Below are 23,381 nucleotides of genomic sequence, written 5' to 3'. Positions count from 1 at the left end.
TGTCTTCAATTCAAAACCTTAAATTAATTCTAAGTTTTTTGGTTTATCTTGTAAATAGTTGTCTTCTAACTTCCAATAATTGTCCATTTTAGAGAGCTGGTTTGGTTATTCCTTGTAGTAAAGTGTATGATTGAAACACGTAAGAACTATTGAACACTAGATATAATAAATCAGGGGTTTGTCTAGTGTGTGCTCATGGCCACGTGCTAAGCACTAAAATTTATAAAATTTGGAATGTTTTGATATGTGTATTTGTTGTAAATACAGGGGGCCACCATTATTAAAAAGTATTGACCAATCAAAACAAGTTAAAACTAAAGAAGTTTGTGTTTAGTATATGCCCATGGACACACAGCAGAAAAACCGATAAATCAGATGAAAATCGATATTGCTGTTGCTGGAAGATGGCCTGGAGAGTGAACAAAATTAAAGTTTAGACAATAGACTAGAGTAAACCTAGTGGCATACATACCATTTGAGGGGCAATGTCATGTTGCTTCAGCGCTTGGTAATACACTCTCTGTTAGAGAATTTGTGCATGTCTGGTAGACATGATTCATAACAATAGTAAACGATTCTCAGTTATAAACTAAACTTACACCTTGAGTGCAACTTGATCACTAGTTTCATTTTACTGGTACAATGATTTCTGCTCCTGATCTTTGTTCTCAGAATAACAACATTCGTCAGCAAAACATCACACAAAATGATGTAATTTTAACAATAACTACTACGTGTAGAGTAGAGATGCACAAAAAATCCTACCTGAAAATCAAATTATTTCGTAAAGTTACTATTACGTGTAGAGGAGAGATGCACAAAAAACACTACCTAAAAATCAAATTATCTCGTAAAATTGTAGATTCATTGATACTTAAGATACATCACGTACACAAAATTAATCTAAGAAATTTACAGATAATTTGATAGTTCAAAAACTACATATATGTCTATAAGATCTAAAAATAATTAATCAATTTAGAATTTAAAATGAAATTAGGTAGTGTTTGGGAACATTGATTTCACTTCAAATTCATAATTTCAAATCTAAAATTTGAAATCCAAATCTCGCATTTGGAAAAACAAAAATTTCAATTTCAGAATTTCCTGTTTAAGGATATCTTTAAATTTTAAAATTAATCACTGTCTTGAAAAAAGTTTAGGAAAAACTTTTCTTGAGAAACAAATTTTTGAAAAAAATTCTCTAAGAAACTTTTTTTTAAAAAAAATCTTCTCTGAAAAATATCTCAAAAAAATTTTGGAAAAAATTCTAGAAAGTTCCTGAAAAGGTGTTCTAAAGAGAAAGTTTTTCGAAACAAAAATTTTCATAATTTTTTGCGGGAAAAAATCTCGAGAAAAAATTTTCCAAAAAATTCTCGAGACACAATTTCCTGAAAAATTCTTTGAAAAAATTTCCGGTAAAAAACGTTCACCAACAAGTGTTCTCGGGGAAAAAAATTTCGAGAAAAAAATTTCAAAAATATCTGAAGAAAAAATTTCGATAAAGTTTTTTAGAAAAAAAACTCGAGAAAAATTTTGTCTAAAAAATTCAAGAGAAGATATATTCCCGAAATTTTTTTTCGAGAAAAAACAGTTCTTGGAAAAAAGGTTCTCGAAAAAGAAAATTCTGAAAAAAAAATCGGAACAATATCTCTAGAAAAAATTTGCCGAAAAATTTCCTGAAAAATTCTCGGGAACAATTTCCTGGAAAAAAATGTTCTTGGAAAAAAATTTCTCGAGAAAAGATTTCCCGAAAAAGTTCTCGGAAAAATATTTCTCGAGAAAAAATTAACCGAAAAAGTTCTTGAAAAAACTTTTCGGGAAAAAAATGTTTTTGGAAAAAAGTTTTTCGAGAAAAAACTTTCCCGAAAGGGTTCTCGGGAAAATATTTCTCGAGAAAAAAATAATTGAAAAAGTTTCTGAAAAAACTTTCCTGGAAAACGGTGTTCTTGGAAAAAAGTTTCTCGAGAAAAATTTTTCCGAAAAAGTTCTCAGAAAAATATTTCTCGAAAAAAAATTACCTGAAAAAAAATACTCGAGAGAGAATTTCTCGAAAAAAAAGTTTCCAAAATAGTTTTTTCAAAAAAAATCCCGAGAAATTTTTTTAAAAAAATGTTCTTCGAAAAAAAATCTCGAGAAAAATTACTCGAAAAAGTTGTCGAGAAAAAATTCTCATAAAAAAAATTTAAGAAAAAAAGTATTTAGAGAAAAAAATCACGAGAAATTTTTTTCCGGAAAATTTCTCGAGAAAAAACTCACCGAAAAAGTTCTCGAATTTTTTTTCGAGAAATTAATTTCTGAAAGTAATTTTCTTAAAAAATAATTCTTGAAAAAATATTTTTTATAAAAAATTCTACTAATTTAATTGAAAAAGAAGTGTATTTTTCATTTGAAATGACATATTTTAAGTTGTCATTTCAAATTATAATATATAAACTTAATTTTCAAATGTCATGGATTTGAACAAATTTCAAATACAAATTCTTATCGTTTCCCAAACAGCTAATTTAATAAAATTTAAAATTTGAAATGAAATACTTTTATCTAAACGGGCCCTTATCCAGTTTAAAATACAACAAACTAAATAGTATAATAAATTAAATACTAAATATCTGGAGGATAAGATTATGAAAGGGCGACATATGGATTATTTATCGATTTAAATAAGAAGAAATAGTAAGTAAAATTTTCAAAAATGTGTGAGATTCGAATGATAAAATTCAAATGAACCTTAAAAGAGTATTATTCTTATTTTCGTGACCTACCTCAATTTTTAATTTTTACGACCAACTCCGTATATTAGAATCGTTTTCGAAAAACCGGAGAGGTTGAAAGTTAATATACGGAATTATTAATCTGCAGAGTTTTTGAAGATTCTGTATAATAAATTGCAGGTACCGAGCAAATAATAAATAATTTGAAGTACCACTAGAAGAAACATGTTAGCCCAAAACAAACACAAAAGTCCCAACCCAAATTGTCAAAAAAGAAGTTTCTTTTCCACAATATGTGGCCCATCATCTACTTGTAACTACTCTTTTATACATTTGGAAGTTATGCTGATTCATATTTAGCAACAAAAAAAAAGAGTTATGCTGATTCATGATATTGCATTCCGTAAATGAGTAAAGCCAAATGAACATAAATACTAGCCAGCAGCTTCCGCTATAGTCTCAAAGTAAAGTGACACAAGAGGGGTCATAAATTTTTTTATTTGAAATTAAAAGGATTCATCCTAATTCAAATCATGAAAAATTACATAGATAAGGCAGGGAGATACGGAAAACTATGTCTTAAAATCAGACAAAGAACTAACCTCTCTTGCAAGCCAATGAGCTGCTAAGTTTGCTGATCCTCTAAGGAAATAAACTGAATACAAAACCCTTTACAATATCAGAACATTCCTTTAAAAGGGATCCAAAATAAGAGAAATTATTTATGTTGAATTTGGTTGGGGTGAATGTAATGAAATGAAATGAAATGGAATGTATGAGATTAAAGAAATTTAATGAGGATTAGAGGCAATATTTGAAAAATAAATTAGGTGGTACAAAATTGTTATAATAAGAATTATGAAGAAAATTGATGTGATAAGGAATGGATAATTCTCTCTCAAATTGAGGGAACTCTATTCTACTTAATTAATTCCAATTTTATTTTAATAAATTACCATTTTAATAGATGTATTTAAATAAAAAAGATTTTTACAGTGATTAGTTGGTTAATGGAATCAATATATTTTGCTTTAACTAAATTCGTTTTATTTATATTACAAGTTACAATAATTACGATTTTCCATATCTAGACCCTCATTTTATTGATGTCAATAAACAATACAATCGTCTTTTCACTCAAAAATTGGTGAGAATTATTTACAAAACTTTAATATTTTTAAAATTTGTTATTAAACAAAAACATGTAATTTATCAACAAATAAAATTTTAAAATATTGTACTAACAAAAAACGTTTATTACATATATTATCAAACAACTTTTAGACTTTCATAATAACAATTTTCATATATACATCGGTTTTGAATAGTAACGTGAAACTAATGAATGGTGTGAGGTAGTTGAGATGATTGGTGTGAGGTAGTTGAGATGCAATTGCCCTGGCCATGGCTTGATCTTGATCGGTGATTATGACAACGGGATGCTTATTTTCCATCGCTTCAAGCCAACTTTTTAAAACCCATTCAAAACTGGTTTTTATTTCCTCACGCATCAATGCAAATCCAAATTGAACCGACTGATAATGATGATTGACCCCGGTAAAAGGTACAAATGGCATTGATGTTGTAAAACCTTAGAGAAAAAAGACACCTACATTTATGCAGAGAACTTGTACTGCTATATTTCTTGTTGTTATAAAACTCAAGGTAAACTAGCATTATATAGGCTTTACAAACATATTAAAACTAACTACTACTAAAACTAACCACTACTAATTAATGGGTAAATTACATTTCCTTAATTTACTCCATAACTCCACTACCCCACTACTAAACAATTCTAAAATAATATTTTTCTTTAATAATTAATCTATTGCTAAATATTTAAAATATCTAATAATTAAATAAATAAATAATTAATAACTAAATTTAAGATTATTCCAACATTCACCCCCCATAATCTTAAATTTATGAAACACTTTCTCTTCGCCTGTGATTCACTTCTCACCACCATCAATTTTGATGCACTTTCTCATCAAAAACACTTTGGAGCACTTCTCTCCAAAAACACTTTGGAGCACTTTCTCTCCACAACTCTAAAGGATTGGTTCTCCCTCGATCAATTGTGTCATCCTTTCTTCATCATTCTGAAATCTACAATTCGTTGCCAGATGCCCATATTTTTTGCATTTGTAGCATTGTGGCTTTCCTTTGTACCAGCAGTCTTTTTCTTCATGTCCCATCTTATGACAATGGTTGCATTGAACTTTGTTGCATGTTCCTATCGAGGATGAAGCTTTAGCTAATAGCAGTCCCTCATTTTTTCCTCCATTTTTATTCTTGCTTCTCTTTTCTTTTTCCACGTATCATTTCATCTTGATACTTCACTAAATATATATGGAAAATTTTTTAATGCCATTTGAAATATGATAAATTAATATTTAACATATATATATAGGTGTATATTTTAAAATATCTCACAAAGCCCTAGATCATGAGGCTCTGATGCCATGTTGTAAAAATTTAGAGAAAAAAGACACCTACATTTTTGCAGAGAACTTGTACTGCTATATGTCTTGTTGTTATAAAACTCAAGGTAAATTAGCCATTATATAGGCTTTACAAACATATTAAAATAACTACTACTAAAACTAACCACTACTAATTAATGGGTAAATTACATGTCCATAATTTACTCCATAACTCCACTACCCCACTACTAAACAATTCTAGAATAATATTTTTCTCTAATAATTAATCTATTGCTAAATATCTAAAATATCTAATAATTAAATAAACAAATAATTAATAACTAAATTTAAGATTATTCCAACAATTGCATACCTATTCGTACGGTACGTTGTATCAAAAGCAACGACATCACCAAAATTTTTGTATGCCATCAAAAAACGAGGATCAACCCATACTAAACTCTTCAAACATTGTTCTTCATCAAGTAGAGTTTTAATGAAAAATTTACCACCACCCTCCTCCTTCAATCGATATAACAAGTCTAATCTCGCTTGAGCATCACATACTCTAATTTGTTCTTTCTATAATCACGTACCATGTTAGATATATTTGATAATGTCATGGCTAATATGATTTATGTTTAGTTTTCAGATCTTACATAACAGGACAAATCAGTACTTAACTGAGAATCAGTACTTATACTGGAAGTCAGGACTTAAGGATATCAGTACTTATATTATCTGGAGATAATCATCAGAAGTTGGATATCAGAACTTAAGTGCTGAAGGACGATCAGATAAGGACAGTAGCTGATTAAAAGAAAGAAGATCGAGATAAACATAAGAAGAGATATGCATGAAGAAGGAGTTCCGTGAAGAATGGAATACTTGGAAGAAAAGATATCTGATTGATATATTTTAGGAAGCAGAATTATATTCCATATCAATTAGCGATTATCTTGTAACTGTGTAGTATATAAACACAGACATAGGGTTTACACTATAAGTGTTATCATATTCGAGAAGATTATTTATTGTAACCCTAGCAGCTCTCGTGATATTTGTTCATCACTAAGAGGTAATAGCTCCATACTGTAACAGAGTTTATTGTTTCAATAAAGTTTGTTTTCTGTTATTTAAGATATTAAAATTCGATTTGATTGTATTTTACACTGTATTCACCCCCTCTACAGTGTGTGTGACCTAACAAGTGGTATCAGAGCTATCTGTTAACACACATACAGTTAAAGATCCAAACACAATCATGTCTGACACAGAAACTCCAACTAAGCCTACCAAAACTGAAGAACCTCCAAAGACACAAATTCAAAGTCGGTATGAAACCATCAGAGTTCCCATACTGAGACCATCTGAATATGGCATATGGAAGGTGAGGATGACCATGTTTCTGGAAGCTACAGATCCAGAATATCTTGATAGAATTAAGGAAGGGCCTCACAAACCAACCAAGTTCGCTGTTGCAGTTGCAGGTGAGGCAGCAAAGACTGTACCAAAGGAAAAGAGTGATTATACTGCTGAAGATATCGCATCAATTGCTAAGGATGCTAAGGTACGACACTTACTGCATAGTGCCATTGATAATGTAATGTCAAACAGGGTAATTAACTGCAAGACTGCTAAGGAGATATGGGATGCTCTGGAAACAAGGTGTCGGGGAACTGATACAATTAAGAAGAACAGGAAGACAATACTCACTCAAGAGTATGAACACTTTGACTCAAAGGCTAATGAGTCATTGACTGATTTATATGATAGATTTGTCAGACTCTTGAATGATATGTCACTGGTTAATAAGGAGTATGATCTTGAAGATTCAAACCTAAAATTTCCTGTTAGCTCTTCCTGAATGTTGGGATTTGAAGGAAACGACAATAAGAGACAATTACAATCTTGATGAAACAACTCTTGATAAAATTTATGGAATGCTCAAGACTCATGAACTTGAGATGGAACAAAGAAGCAAGAGGAAAGGAGGAAAGTCAAGGACAGTTGCTCTTAAGGCTGAAGAAGAATTCCCCACGGCAGCTACCTCAAGGAAAGACAAGGGTAAAGCTCTGTTCACAAAGTCTGATACTGAGTCGTCAAGTTCTGAAAGTGATGATGACTCAGATTCTGAAAGCTTGCCTGAGACTGATGCTGATGAGGAGATGATGAAGTTGTGTGCCCTTATGGTGAAAGGGATCACAAAGATTGCATACATGAAGTTCAGGAATGGAAAGAAGCTTTCCAGAAAAGGCATAAGTTCTGATAAGAAGAATTTCAGAAGATCTGAAGGCAGAGGAGGAAAGTCTGATAGAGGAGATTATACTAATGTCAAATGCTATAACTGTGGTGAGAAAGGCCACATATCTCCTGATTGCAAGAAGGTAAAGGGTGACAAAGGCAAGGCTCTTGTCACAAAGTAGAAAAGCTGGACAGACACCCCAGACTCTGAAAGTGAGAAGAACTATGCGTTGATGGCAAATGCTGATAAAGAAAGTGCTGAGAGCAGTTCTGAAGCTGCTGAAACAAAGGTACCTCAGACTACTTATGCTTTTCATACTGATGATATTAATGAGTTGAGAAGATATCTTAAAACCATATTTGTTAGTTATAGAGATCAGACTTTAACATGTGAAAGATTAACTTCTGAAAATCTTGCTTTTAAGAAAAGAAATGATTTCTTAGAAAAAGAGTTAGTTATGTTCCATCAAACTCAGAAGGATAGAGATGATGCTTTTTATGTTAGGGATGAAGTGCTAAAAATGAATGAATCTCTAAAAACTGAGTTAGAAAAGGAAAGAGAGATAATCAGGACTTGGACTAACTCTGGCAGAACAACTCAAAATTTGCTAAGTAGTGAAAATTGGAAAGAGGGCTTAGGTTATGGAGAGGATAAGAATGATAAAGGAACTGTAGAAATTAAGCATGTTGTTAAGCAAAAGCCAAAGTTAAAACCTGTTAAGTTTGTAACTGTAAAGTCTGATAATGATAAATCAAAAGTTAGAGAGGGATTAACTTCTGACAAACTAAAATAGGAAAAAATAGCTGAAGTAAACATAGGCTTAATGACTAAGAAGCAGCTTAAGCATAAGCTGAAAGATGTTAAGAATGTAAACAAGGTAAAATCACCTAGGAAAAATAGGAATGGAAAGGAAGGTGTGAATAAAAGCAATGATTATAAACCTGTTCCTGATGCTCCTAGGAAAACATGTCATAACTGTGGAAGTTCTTACCATCTGGATTCTTTTTGCAGAAAGAATAAGAACATTAACTCCTTACCTTCAAAATCAGGAGTTAAGAGTCAGTCTGTTAGATATAAACCACAGAATCCTTGTTTTCATTGTGGTAGTTTATGGCATTTCATTTATACTTGTAAGGAATATCGTAGTTTGTACTATGATTATTATCAATTAAAACCTTCTTTGAAGAAAGTTTCCATTGTTCCTTCTAGTGTAAATTCTGATTCAAAGTCTGATAGTGTAAGTTCTGATAAGAAAAATGTTAACATAAACTCTGATGCTAAATCCGCTGCAAATGTTAACAAACTTGATAAGGCCAAAGGATCCAAGCAAGTCTGGGTTCTTAAAACTAATCATTAGTGGTCTTTGTGATTGCAGGGCAACAGGAAAAATATTCTAGTTCTGGACAGTGGATGTTCAAGACATATGACTGGAAATAAAGCCGTGCTATCAGACTTTGTGGAGAAAGCTGGCCCAAGTGTTTCTTATGGAGATGGCAACATTGGAAAAACATTGGGATATGGCAGTATCAATCTTGGGAATGTCATCATTAAAGAAGTAGCTCTGGTCTCAGGACTTAAACATAATCTGCTGAGTATAAGTCAAATATGTGATAGAGGTTATCATGTTGACTTCTTTGAAGAACACAGTGAAGTTGTGAGTAAATTCAAAGGCAAAGTTGTTCTGAAAGGATACAGACGTGGTAACATTTATGAAGCTAAGCTTTCAACAAGTACTGATGGGTCTACAATCTGTCTGATGAGTAGAGCATCAATTGAAGAAAGCTGGAATTGGCACAAGAAACTCTCTCATTTAAATTTCAACAATATAAATGAGCTGATCAAGAAAGATCTTGTGAGAGGACTGCCAAAGTCAGTATTTGCTCCTGATGGCCTTTGTGATTCTTGTCAGAAGGCCAAACAGAGAAAATCTTCATTCAAGAGCAAGACTGAATCATCAATTTTTGAGCCTTATCATTTACTACATGTTGATCTATTTGGTCCAGTAAATGTCATGTCTATTGCAAAGAAGAAATATGCATTGGTCATAGTGGATGAGTTCACTAGATACACATGGGTGTATTTCTTGCACACAAAAAGTGAAACTGCATCTATCTTGATTGATCATGTCAAACATATGGATAAATTGGTCAAAGATTCTGTGAAAACCTTAAGGAGTGATAATGGCACTGAGTTCAAGAATTTGATAATGGAAGAGTTCTGCAAAAACCATGGAATAAAGCAGGAATTTTCTGCTCCTGGAACTCCACAGTAAAATGGAGTTGTTGAAAGGAAGAATAGAACTCTCATTGAAGCTGCACGTACAATGCTTGAAGAAGCAAAGCTTTTAACCTATTTCTGGGCTGAAGCTGTGCAGACTGCTTGTTTTACTCAAAATGCAACACTCATTAACAAGCAAGGAAAAACACCATATGAGATGGTGAAGAAAAAGAAGCCAAATCTGAAGTACTTTCATGTATTTGGATGCAAGTATTTTGTTCTCAAGACTCATCCTGAACAACTATCCAAGTTTGATCTAAAAGCTGATGAAGGAATCTTTGTTGGATATCCACTTTCCACAAAAGCCTTCAGAGTCTATAATTTGAGAACAAAAGTGGTCATGGAATCTATCAATGTCTCCTTTGATGACAAGAAGATTACTGATCTTGAAGATTTTATTGACCATGATCAGCTGAGATTTGAAAATGAAGACTCAAATTCTGATACTGAAAATCCTGACAGTCTAAGTCCTGATACTGTAAATTCTGATGGATTAAAATCTGATGTTATTGAAACTGTGGTGACTACTCCAAAGGAAGATGCACCTATGCAGGGGGAGCATACTCAAGATCTTACCACATCTCAAGAAACATCAGAACATACATCTGGCTCTTTAAGTTCTGATTCATCAAGTTCTGATAGTGCTGAAAATCTAAATTCTGAAGAATCCAACTCAGAGAGCATAGTTTCAGGGGGAGCATCAGAAAATGAAAATGAGGACAGCATGAATCACGGGGGAGCATCCAGTTCTAGAGAAAACCTTCCATCTGCAAGGAAGTGGACAAAATCACATACACCTGATTTGATAATTGGAAATCCTGATGCAGGTGTCAGAACTAGAACAGGTACTTCAAACGAATGTTTTTACAATTCTTTTCTCTCTCAGACTGAGCCAAAGAAAGTGGAAGAAGTTCTTCAAGATGCTGATTGGGTGTAAGCAATGCAAGAAGAGTTAAATGAATTTGAAAGAAATAAAGTCTGAACCCTAGTGCCAAGACCAAAGAATAGATCTGTTGTTGATACAAAGTGGGTATTCAGAAACAAAACTGACTGTGATGGCATAATTATAAGGAATAAGGCAAGGCTGGTTGCAAAAGGATATTCTCAACTGGAGGGAATTGATTATGATGAAACATTTGCACTAGTTGCTAGGTTAGAAGCCATAAGGATATTTTTGGCTTATGCTGCTCATAAAAAGTTTACTGTCTTTCAAATGGATGTGAAAAGTGCTTTTCTCAATGGAGAATTGGAGGAGGAAGTATATGTTGAACAACCTCCAGGCTTTGTAGACTCCAAACATCCAGATTATGTCTACAGGCTTGATAAAGCACTTTATGGACTTAAGCAAGCTCCTAGAGCATGGTATGAGACTTTAGCTCAGTTTCTTCTGGAAAGTGGATTCAACAGAGGAACAATAGACAAAACACTGTTCTACCTCAACCATGGAAAGGACTTACTTCTGTTCCAGATTTATGTTGATGATATCATTTTTGGGTCTACAAATGACAGACTTTGCAAGAAGTTTGCCAAACTGATGCAGTCAAGGTATCAGATGAGTATGATGGGGGAACTTACCTATTTTCTGGGCCTTCAAGTCAAGCAGAATGCAGAAGGCACTTTTATTTGTCAAACTAAGTACACCAGAAACTTGCTGAAGAAATTTGGAATGCAAGATTGTTCAAGTGCATCCACTCCCATGGCCACTGCAACAAAGCTGGATAAGGATACTGGTAAATCAGTAGATATTACTGATTACAGAGGTATGATTGGCTCTCTACTCTATCTAACTGCTAGTAGACGTGATATCATGTATGCTACTTGTTTTTGTACAAGATTTCAAGCAGATCCAAGAGAACCTCACTTAACAGTTTTGAAAAAAAATTTCAAGTATCTTAAAGGAACAGCTGATCTGGGATTGTGGTATCCTAGAGAATCAGATTTTAAACTAATAGGTTACTCAGATGCAGATTTTGCAGGTTGCAAAATTGACAGGAAAAGCACGAGTGGAAGCTGCGAATTTCTTGGAGGCAGATTGGTTTCTTGGTTCAGCAAGAAACAAAAGTCAATCTCCACATCAACTGCAGAAGCGGAGTATATTGCTGCAGGAAGCTGTTGTGCACAGATTCTTTGGATGAAGAATCAATTACTGGATTATGGGTTAACATATTTCAAAATCCCTATTTACTGTGATAATCAAAGTGCTACTGCTATGATAGGTAATCCAGTTCAACACTCTATGACAAAGCACATCAGCATCAGGTACCACTTCATAAGGGAACATGTGGATGAAGGTACAGTGGAATTGCACTTTATTCCAACAGATCAACAACTAGCAGATATCTTCACAAAACCATTGTGTGAAGCCACTTTTACAAGATTGGTAAATGAACTTGGAATGGTTTCAGGTTCTTTCTCTAAATCTGCTTAGTTTTGATCTGTTATATCAGACTTTATGATCAGTATTTACAGAATTTACTCTCTTTGTGTATTCTGTGCTTAATTGACAAATGTGTTTAAGTACTGACTGTTGTCTGATATATCTTTCTAAACTCTGATAAGTGATATGTCTGTTTAAGTAACTATTCAATCCTATGAGGATAACTGTGCTAGATGCTGACCTAGTAGTCTTCAATAAATAAATGATCCCATGTAAGAAGTAATTATTTCTGTGGAAATCTATTGACACAAGCAAATTCTGATAATTGAGCTTAGTTGAGTTTACTTTGTCTATCTTATTACTAAGTTACAAATTAGAATAATGCTACTCAACTGTTAAGTTCTGATACTAGTAAATCTGCTGAATGCACTAAGTGCTGATAAACCTCACTTATCAAAAGAAAAAGCAAAAGGATCAAAGAATAAAATCAGGTACTCCTTTGAGATCTAGAGTAAAAATGTGGAAGGGACGACCCAAGTGCATTGCTGGTATTAAGTAAATATGCATTAGAAAAGTAAAATATTTTCTTGGTGACTTTTCACACTCTATGATTACTGGAGAAATACTCTGATAATAGCATAAATTCTGATAAGCAGTCATGACTCACTTAAACTGAGAAGCCACTGTGAAATGGAATTTAAAAAGATGCATAAAATTAGCACAAAATAGTTGAGGTGGACTCAAGCATGAACTCATTCAACAGTAGGTTTCAGAATAATGACAGCTCTTTAGCAAAATTTTAGTTATGCCTTATTTCTAAGATGTACTGAAGTGAATCAGACTTTACTCTGTGTCTGACATTTAGCTTAATGCACACACTAATCACTCCATTTGAATGATGAAAATTACTGTGGTGATCTATGTTATTTTCGATGAACAGTCATTGTGTCACATTGCACAAATTCCGAGGACAAGTTCTGGTTGCATGTTCTGATGATTAAGTTCTGAAGAATATAACTCAGAACTTGTATGAGGACTTACTAAGATAGGCATTCCTTTTTCGAGTTAAGAAATTATGTTCTGATGACTGTTAAGTTCTGATATAAGTCTAAGTTCTGATATTACAGTCTAGTTCTTTACTTGACTTATCTGTGGATAAAATTTGATAACAGTCTCGGTTCAAACTAGAATATGTTGAAGTGGAAGATTAATAGTCACTATGGTTAAGATTAGTGGTACTCGTACTTGAACAATCAACTTTTACTTGCTTCTTGTGCGCATTAAACCATGTTTTCTCTTTCCAATGACTGTTTTTCTTTTTCCAAGTCTGGGGAGACGAGGTAGAATTAATTCTACCTGTCAACATTAAATTCTTTGCGTCTCCTGGCATTCTCTTGCCTATATAAGCAACCACTTCACATCAGCCTTCTCATCAAATCTTTTCTCACAAACTTACCTTCATACTTTTTCTTTCAAAAATACCATGGTCAGATACAACATGTTTTTGAACTACGAAACCTTCAATATGGAGCTAAGCTGTGCTGAGTGGCAGCAGGAATGGCACGTCACTGCCATTCCTGATGAGATATGGGACTCTGTCCCACAGGAGGTACTCACCCACCTCCTGTTCTTCTATATGGATTACCATCGCCATCTGGAGCGATTGGAGGAGGAAAGGCTGGAAGCTCTCCGCCAGCAAGAGCGAATCATTCGACTCGCCATTCTGTTTGTCGAGAGTAGGAAGAAGAAATAATTTATTTTCTTCTTCCTGTTTTTCTTCATCATCAGCCTTGCCCTGCTTCTTGAGCTAGGACTAAGGCTGTTGATGTTAGGTTTAGCAGCTTTGGGAAATCTTGTATAAATTCTGATGTACTTTCAATTTCATGAATGTATTCTCTTGATATATTAATGAAATTTATTTTTGTTTCAAGATTTTGTCTCTGAGAAATTTTGTAATGCATTGATAAATCCTGATAAATATTCATATTTTGATGACCATATAAATTCTGTTTTAATTTAAGTTCTGATTTTCCTTTATCAGTACTTACTCCTCTGATTTATTTTGGTCATTTTCACTTGATTTATTTTCAGAATATTAATATTGCAGTGAAAAATAATTAAATAAGTGGGAACGATTTCAATTTTGAATTAAAACTGTTTCACCTTGATTAATGGAATATCTGGGTAAGTGGAACGGTTTTTCCTTGAAAAACGGCAAGTGGGTAAGTAATGATTCCTGTTTTCTCGAGCCCAGTAACTATCCGTTATTACTGCATGTCTGACAGGTGTCCAACGGTAACATTTTTTTCAGAGTATAAGTAAGAAAGAGAGAAGATTTTTTTTAATCTTTTATTTCTCTTCATATTTTTTCTCTCTACTTGTTTTTACTCTCCTTCTTCTTCTAATGTTGGTTTTTCATACAGACATTTTATTAAACACCTAACAGACACTCTTAAATCTAAATTTTTCACATGGCACCTAAGGATTTAATCATTGATGGAGCTAAATTTGTTCCAAACAACTATGCTGCAATTCTTGATCATGCTGAAGCTCCATCTGAATTGCATTTTGTGCAAGATCTTCTTGCACACAGTGAGATTGGGTATGCATTTACCCAGCCTTCAGTCTTTTCGAGCCAACAAGTTCTGACGTTTTGGCGGACTGGGCACTTTGATAATGGTAGTACACATGGCACTCCTAGTATTGTTTTCGAAGTGGGTGATTCTTCATATGCAGTCACTCCTGGTACAATACGCAGGGCTCTACATCTCCCAGAAGGATGTATCTTTTCAATTCCAGAGGAATCAGCTCTTCAGGAGTTAATGGCCAATTTGGGGTATGAACAGAGTTTGGCAAAGCTTGGACAGTTGAAACGGGCTCATATCAGAAGAGAATGGAGCTTCTTCTTCGACTGCATCACTAAAACTTTTGGGAACAAGTGTTCAAATTTTGATGCTCTTCCTATAATGAGTCAGCACATCAGGTATGCTATTATAAACCAAACTCATTTTGATTTTGCAACCGCTATAATTGGTTTTATTGGGGATAGGATGACAGAGGATAGGAATGTTGTGTACTTTGCTAGATTCTGTCAACTTATATATACTTTTTGTACTGATGAACCTCAATTAGTCAGTTCCTCAACTCCACCTTTTAAGGTTGCAAAACGTTACTTCAATGACCTGATAAATGCTGACACTAAGAAATCAGTGGTTAGACCTTTACAGATTCTTCAATCTGTATAACAGATCTTAGTAAATGCTGATCCTGATACTTATAGATCTGTTTATTCTGATGTCCAACCAACAACAACCTCCCAAACACCACAACAACCATCAGCACCTACCACCCATTCTACTCAACCAACCCTCAGGAAATATATCAAATCCTATCTCTCCACTTCACAGACAGTTCAACCCTCAACCTCAGTACCTACTGTGAAGCCTTCATCTTCCAAGCCAAAGAGGACAACGATTGTTCCTCAAACACCTCAAAAGAGAAGGAGGATTGCCTTGAGAGATAAATCTGATACTGAGGACCAGGTTCCTTCTTCAGAACCTGTTATTGATGAAGCTGAGAAAGAGACTTCTCAGAAGGATTCTGGAATTGGGGGATCTAGGCTTCTCAAGAGGCTTAGAAGAATGACAGTTCCTGAAACTCCCAAGGAATCTAAATCTTCAAAGAGATACAAGAAACAGAGAGCAAAAAGACCTGTTTCAGATGATGAAGAAGCAGCAACTCAGGAAGGGGATCAAGAATCTCTGATCTCACAAGAAAAGGAATTTGCTAAAGTCACTTCTTCTCCATCAACTCCATCTCAGGAAGCTGTTTCTGAAAAGGTCAAAACACCATCTGTATCTCCTAATGATCCAGGCACAAGTGCTGATATTGATGTTCAACACTTGGTTGTGCCTGAAGTAATTCTCTTAGAAGCTCCAACAGCAGCTAATCCTTCAACAACACCTGTTACTGATGCTGTTCAAACTCCATAGTTATCTACTACACCTTCTCTGTATCTAGATGTTGATGATCAGAATTTAGGTGAGCATCAGGATATGGCTGTTGATCAGAACTTAGAACCAGATCAGCAATTAGAGGATGTTGAAGCCTCCATTGCTACTCACACTGTTGTTTTATCAGAAGATACTGATTCTGTAAGTTCTGATGCTGCAAATGCTGGAGATACTGGTGATGCTGCTCCAAATACAGATGCTGATGCAGCAGGTCCTTCAGGACATGCTCCTCAACAAACTATTCTTAAGTCTGAACTTGTTAAGAAGTTTGTTACCAGAGAAGCACCAGTGCCTTGGAGTGAAACTCCTGCAGGACAGGAGTGGACTAAGGAATGGAACTCAGTCACCTGTGTTCCAACTGCACAGAATCTGGCTGAGCAATTGACAAAAGCTGATGAGATGTTAAATACTGATGATTTCAAAACACAGCTTAGAGTCACTGTATTGAGTACTAAACATTTACAAGGTCTTCATTCAAATACTCATGCAGAGTTACATCTCTTAAGGGAAGAACTAATGAAGCAAGAACAAGTTCACAAGATTGATAAGAAAAAGTTCTTCCAACCTACCTTTGACAGGATTGCTTATATTGAGAAGACTCAAGATAATCAACAAGCTCAGATTGATGATATTCTGAAAAATCAAGCATCTCAGCAATCACAACTTAATGAAATCCAAGCCTCAGTGGAATTGTTTGTCTCTCTTCTACTACCTATTGATGCCAAAAAGGGGGAGAAAGTAATTAAGTCCGAATGCAAGACTGACAAGACACTGAAAGGGAAGGATGACAGAACGAATGCGTTTATTTTTCAAATGATTATGATCAAGGAAACTCTGGAACGGGTAGAGGTCATAGTCAAGGTAGAGGATTCACATCAAGAAAAGCTGAAATCACAAGTCACAGGACAAGTTCTGATACTGGGAAAAGAATTGGTTCTGCTACTGGTAAAAGAATAAGTTCTGATGAACTTTTAGATCTTGATGAAGAAATGTCAAGACAGTTATTTCTTCAGGAAAATCCAAGAATGGACTTGGAGAGTTTAATGGAAGAAGAAGCCAGACTTAAATCAGAGAAAGTCACATCTAAATCTGAAGCTTCTGGGAAAAAGCCACTTCCAAAACTCAAAGGCATTGTGATCAAAGAAAGGACATATACTGAAGCAACATTGGCTAAATCACAACCGCAGATAGATCCAAGATCCAAGGGTAAAGAAAAGGTTGGTGAACCTATCAAGGTTTATGTGCCTCCTGAGGATGAAGAAATCACTGATGAAAAGGATGATCTTGCTCTGACTTCAAGAAAAGTTCTTAAAACAACCTCTGACATGGCTCAAGTTGTTCAGAGTCAAGATAAAGTAAGTTCTAATATTTCAAAGAAGCAAGTAACCTCTGGCACAGCTCAAGTTAACTTGATATCAGAAGATAGACCAAAGACACTCCTACCAGGATTCACTAAAGCAAAACAGACTCAACCTTTGAAGACTACTGCAAGTGGTTTTGAAGCTAGAGTAGTTACTGGAAAGGAAGCAAGAGATAAAACTGGATTGGGAAGTGCTGATGAAAGGAGAATACAGAACACTACCAATGATCCAACTTCCTTGAGTGAACCAGGTATTGGAGCAACTCCTGAGAGATTGAATCAACTGGAATCTGTACAAATAGTTTACCATACCTACTTGAAAGAACACATCTTGTTGTACTTCATGACAGATGGTAGGGTTTATCATATAAGGCAAAATGCCATTCCATTGAAGTATTTTGAAGAATTGGAGCATGTACTATTCTTACTTCAAGTGAATGACAGATTGACAGGAACTGCTGCAAACTATTTGAAGGATCAGATTCAGAGACAGAAAAGGCTTTATTCTGTTAAGTCTGACAGCACATATGTTCCAAAGTACAGAGATCACAAGGGTGATATAGTTGAAATGAAGCCCAATTCTGCTCAAATTATAACTACCTTTCTAGGGTACAGGGCTGTGGAATTCAATCTTGAGTCTGATAAAGCTTATCTGATCAGACTGGATCAGGATATAAGAAAATCAAAGATTAATGATCTCAGGGCTGCAATCTTTCAGATTGGTGAAGATACTGCAGATCTTAAAGATGCTAAAAGGAGGATGATTGATGAACTTAGATATGCTGAGAGATGTTTGTTGAAGAACTATCTCAGAACAACTCCTGACATCAGAGAGATCAGAAGATGAAACCAAGTTGAAGATCTACAACTGCTTAAATTCTGATATTTGTACAGACTGAAGTTGTTATCAGTTTTTAAATATTGGTAAAGCTTTAAGGGCTGTAAGTTGTAGTTATCTAGTCTAATTCTCATGCATTTGTACTTAATATTTTTGACATCATCAAATATCTGTTAAACTTGTATATTATGCTAATTTACAAGTTAGGGGAGATTGTTAGATATATTTGATAATGTCATGGCTAATATGATTTATGTTTAGTTTTCAGATCTTACTTAACGGGACAAATCAGTACTTAACTGGGAATCAGTACTTATACTGGAAGTCAGGACTTAAGGATATCAGTACTTATATTATCAGGAGATAATCATCAGAAGTTGGATATCAGAACTTAAGTGCTGAAGGACGATCAAATAAGGACAGTAGCTGATTAAAGGAAAGAAGATCGAGATAAACATAAGAAGAGATATGCATGAAGAAGGAGTTCCGTGAAGAATGGAATACTTGGAAGAAAAGATATCTGATTGATATATTTTAGGAAGCAGAATTATATTCCATATCAATTAGCGATTATCTTGTAACTGTGTAGTATATAAACACAGACATAGGGTTTACACTATAAGTGTTATCATATTCGAGAAGATTGTTTATTGTAACCCTAGCAGCTCTCGTGATATTTGTTCATCACTGAGAGGTAACAGTTCCATACTGTAACAGAGTTTATTGTTTCAATAAAGTTTGTTTTATGTTATTTAAGATATTAAAGTTCGATTTGATTGTATTTTACACTGTATTCACCCCCTCTACAGTGTGTGTGACCTAACATACCACGTTTCCAATGTGTTGCCCATCAAACCCTACACTCCTCATTTAAGATTACTAAAAATATTCATTGTTTGTTTAGGAGGAACCCCCGATATGTATAGGGTTTTCATTAGGTTTCTTTGTGCGGCACTAACATGCCTCTCTCTTTGAATCAAATTTATTTTTGTAGGAGACGCGACTTCATGATTGTGTCACAGTCGTGAGTGCTAGTCGTGTCTTTTCATTACGATGAGTTTGTGAGAATATGATTCGAAAATTAAATTTAAGGTGTTTTCTTTATGTGTATCATAGTCGTGTCTTTTCACTACGATGAGTTTGCGAGAATCTGGTTCGAAAATTAAATTGAGCATATGGAACGTGGGGTTTATACGTTTTTCATAAGATAGAAAATTCACAATGGGTAAGTGAATTTTGGAAAGAAAAAATTAGAGAATTGTGTATGTTCAAAATTTGAGATTTGCCTAGTTGCAAAAGGTAAATGTAAGAAAATGATAATTTTTTTATTTCTAGAATAAATTAGATAATTTTGTCGACACTTTAAAAATGTGTAGTTTGTTTGAAAATTTGGAATAAAAAATTGTGTGAAATCTGACATGTTCAGAATATCCAGAATATGGTATAAAACATGTTTGAATGTTGAGTTTGAGATAAGAAAATTACTTGAATAAAATGTATATTTGTTTTAGAATGCAGAACTGAAGTTCGATGTATATTTTGTTGGGACCGATGTGAAAATAATAAAGGCGCTTATAAACTTATCAGATGTGCAACTATTTGAAATTTTGATGTATATTGTGTAGTCGACTGAGTTTGTTTAGTGAGTGACTGAAAAGAGGATCATGATTAAATACTTAAAGAATATGTGGTATAAATTGGTTATTAGGCATACGTTCTTGAATTTATTGGTTATCACGGTGTAGGTAAAGATGATACTAGTAATTAAATTTCAGAAAATACGTTTAATTTTGGTGAAGTTGAATTTTTTGAAAGTAAGAGATAAATGTGAAAAATAAATTTCACTAATGTTATGATTAAATATTGTTGGCAAGGTATTTTTGTACCGTTGTTGAGTTACGTACGACCATCACCTTGAACAGAACATCATCGACATGTAGAAATACTTATTTGCACGTTAATATCACAATTTCCTGCTCCTAAAAATTAAAATAAATTCTGGCAACAAAAATAAATAAATAAATAATTACAATTCGAACTAATTAAGTATAGGGTGGAAAGTTTCATATAAGAAAAACTATTGTAATATATAAATCAACTTCATAAATTTCTTTATCATTTTAAATACTTTTAATTTTAATAAAAGTTAAAAAAATACAAATATGAAAAATAAGCATAAATAATAAAGAAGTTGTACCATCCGTTTGCGTAGTTGAACGACATATTTTTTCAGTGTAAGCAAGCAAAATGCAAGAAAATCATCTCTAAAACATGTAATTTGGAGTGGGATGGGAATGGAAGCTTTTCAGTAATTGAAAAATAAAATGAAACAATTCAAACAGAATTAAATTTTGATGTTTGAAAATTTAAGCTCGATCCCTAACCAGCTCCCACTTGTCCATTCTATTTGGTTTCTTTTGTTATATGCTACATATGATTTATTAATATATATATATATATATATATATATATATATATATATATCTGTGTGTGTATATATATATGGGTAATGGCCTAATGTGTCTAATTTTTAAAGAAGGAGTCTGACATGCTGATACGTGGGAGGAAAGACCTTTTTTACCAACTGCAAATGCATATCTATGACGCGTATCCGCTAATACGCATAGCCAATTGGCATGGTTTCTATCTCTTTATGTCGAGGACATGTACTTTTACAAGATGCACATCTTTAAATGACGCGTTAAAAAATCTGGGTTTTGTTCCTCTCTTTTACATTAATTATTCAAGATACAGATATCAAATAAATATATCAGAACTCATAGGGCAGGGAGTTGATATTCCAACACATATCACTTAAGGCATATTTTTGGTAAAGTTTAATGCTTCGCTTCTCACGACTGTTATGCTTTAATCTCTTTATCACTAACATCTTTATCTTCTATATCCACACTACACAGGTCAATCTCGTACCAAATTTCAATAAACCCATCAAAAAATTAACTATGCAATTCATGAAGAGGGTGGCAATAAAATATCTTAGGAGTCTAAGAAATTAGGAAAAAAATACAAAATACCTTAGAAGTATAAAGAATTAGGGAAGAAAAGGAAATATGGGATTAAGTATAAAAAATTGGATAAACATTGTACATGAGCATATATGCTAGTATTTAGGTGGATTTAAGTAGATCAGGACATAGAATATCAAATATCGGTATTTTGGATAATTTTCTTATGTATTATTTCAAAATTTCATTAATAATGTTATTACTAAATTAAAATAAGAGATGAATATTGTTTTAGTGATAATGTTATTGTTAAATTAATGAGAAAATAAGTTATTTGAGGTGATAGATATTTGTTTGTTTTAGTATTATCATATAAATATAAATAATTAATTTAATAAAAAAAGATAGAGGGAAGACGAAATAAAATATTATGTGACAATCTGTTAATGTCATGATCTCATTTTAAGTGTCATTATAAATATGTTCAAACAAAAAATTAATATATATTATAAAAAAATGACATTTTCTCAATTATTATCACCACTCATGAGTAAATGAGATGATAAACATTGAAAAAAACATCAAAATGATAAGAAGAAAGAATTTGAATAATTTTTTAAATACTTTTTGTGTATGCAGTTTCTTATTAATTTTATAAAAGAAGTACAACATCCTTCTTTGATAATTGGCGATAAAGGTTAACATCGTATTTGTGAATTATGCAAAATTTGATTATAAATTATCATAAAATTAATATCATTCTTTCTTAATTCTCAAAAGCTGGATTTATTTTTATTTTATATGTTGTTTACTATGAATTAACATAATCTTTTTGAAAAAGAAAAAATGCAGATCATAAAAATAAATAACTTGTAAAAAGATTTGTATAAAACATGATTCCTTAAATTAAATGATGAATTTATTTATCCTATTATATATATTATTCAAAAAAATCTACAAAATTTGCCCAATTCATTCTAATATTTTAATGTTTTGTTAGTACTTTTATTTTATATTTATTATCATAAATTAATACATTTTTAAAGAGAGAAAAAATTAAGATCATCATAAACAACTAATTAACTAAAAGATTTATGCAAAATATGAGTTGATAAACTAAATTATGCATTTATTTATCATGTTATAAATATGTATTCATATATTTATTCAAAATATTTCTATTTAAAATGAGGACATTAGTATTTTTTGATGTTAAGTTTTTGCTCCTTCTCTCACGTCACACCACACATTTCTTATCTAACTTTTTACACTCCATTTTTACACTCTCCTTCTCTCACCAGTTGTTTATCTCCATATTCTTACTGCTTACACTCTCCCTTCCTCGCCAGCTAACATGGACAACAAACGTGTTCTATTGCAAAGATTCGCTGATGTATTTCCCGAAGAATTTGAAAGCCACCAAGCTGCCTACAATCGTACCATAGCTGAGCTTCCAAACGAGCATCAAGAAGTTCGTGCTTGGAGTTTGATGGTCGGTCATGTTCCCGAGATTGGTGTCGGTGAACAATTCTAATATCGAAATCAACTAATCTTGGTTGGCCTACACAATGACCGTGTTCATATGCACTGGTTTTGGAATATCTATATGTGCTGTGATCAAGTATCCATTACATAATTTATATAACGGAGATGGAACTTATTTTGTCGATGGGAAAGGGGGGAAAATAGCTGAAGCTCACACTGAGGGTATGAGAATTTTGGAAAACCAGCGAATGAGTATAGGGAATAGAAGGATGGAAGCTGTTTCAAACTGGAGATCTACTATCCGTTTGGTGGATTACGGTGATATAGGCGCCGAGAGCAATAACGTTGGAAACGCTAGGATGAGATGTCAATATTGGGGTTTATACATAGCAGACGAGCAGCTGGAGTTCGACACTCCTGAAAGATTTTATGGTTATCAATACTTGCTCTATCCAGGTAATTTATTTTTTATTTGCTTAAAAACATGATTTCTTTTTGGGTCCTGATTTTTTGGAAAATGGTTCATGGGCCAGATCTATGATCGTCTCTTAGAGCAGGTTGACTCCTCTCTCTCCCTCTCCCGTGGCTGTGTGAATCATATGACTTTATTTATTCTTATTATAGTTGTATGTGTATGTATGTGAATTTGCTACTAATTGGATGAGATTTGTGAATAA

The 23,381-nt window shown here is 33.3% G+C and overlaps 1 protein-coding gene across 1 annotated transcript in view; it reads right to left on the bottom strand.

Moving 5' to 3' along the window:
• Nucleotides 1–13,106, bottom strand: part of LOC141668091 (autophagy-related protein 8C-like) — a 68,708-nt gene extending 55,602 nt beyond the window's left edge. The window contains exon 1 of the mRNA XM_074474785.1: nucleotides 13,096–13,106. The gene's annotated coding sequence lies outside the window, so the exon portion shown is untranslated. The remainder of the gene's footprint in view (nucleotides 1–13,095) is intronic.
• Nucleotides 13,107–23,381: the final 10,275 nt, after the last annotated feature.

This window comes from Apium graveolens, chromosome 6, assembly GCF_009905375.1.
Source record: "Apium graveolens cultivar Ventura chromosome 6, ASM990537v1, whole genome shotgun sequence".
NCBI lineage: Eukaryota > Viridiplantae > Streptophyta > Magnoliopsida > Apiales > Apiaceae > Apium > Apium graveolens.
The sequence above is the reverse complement of the archived record's forward strand: the minus strand, read 5'-3'. Positions and strand labels throughout refer to the sequence as shown.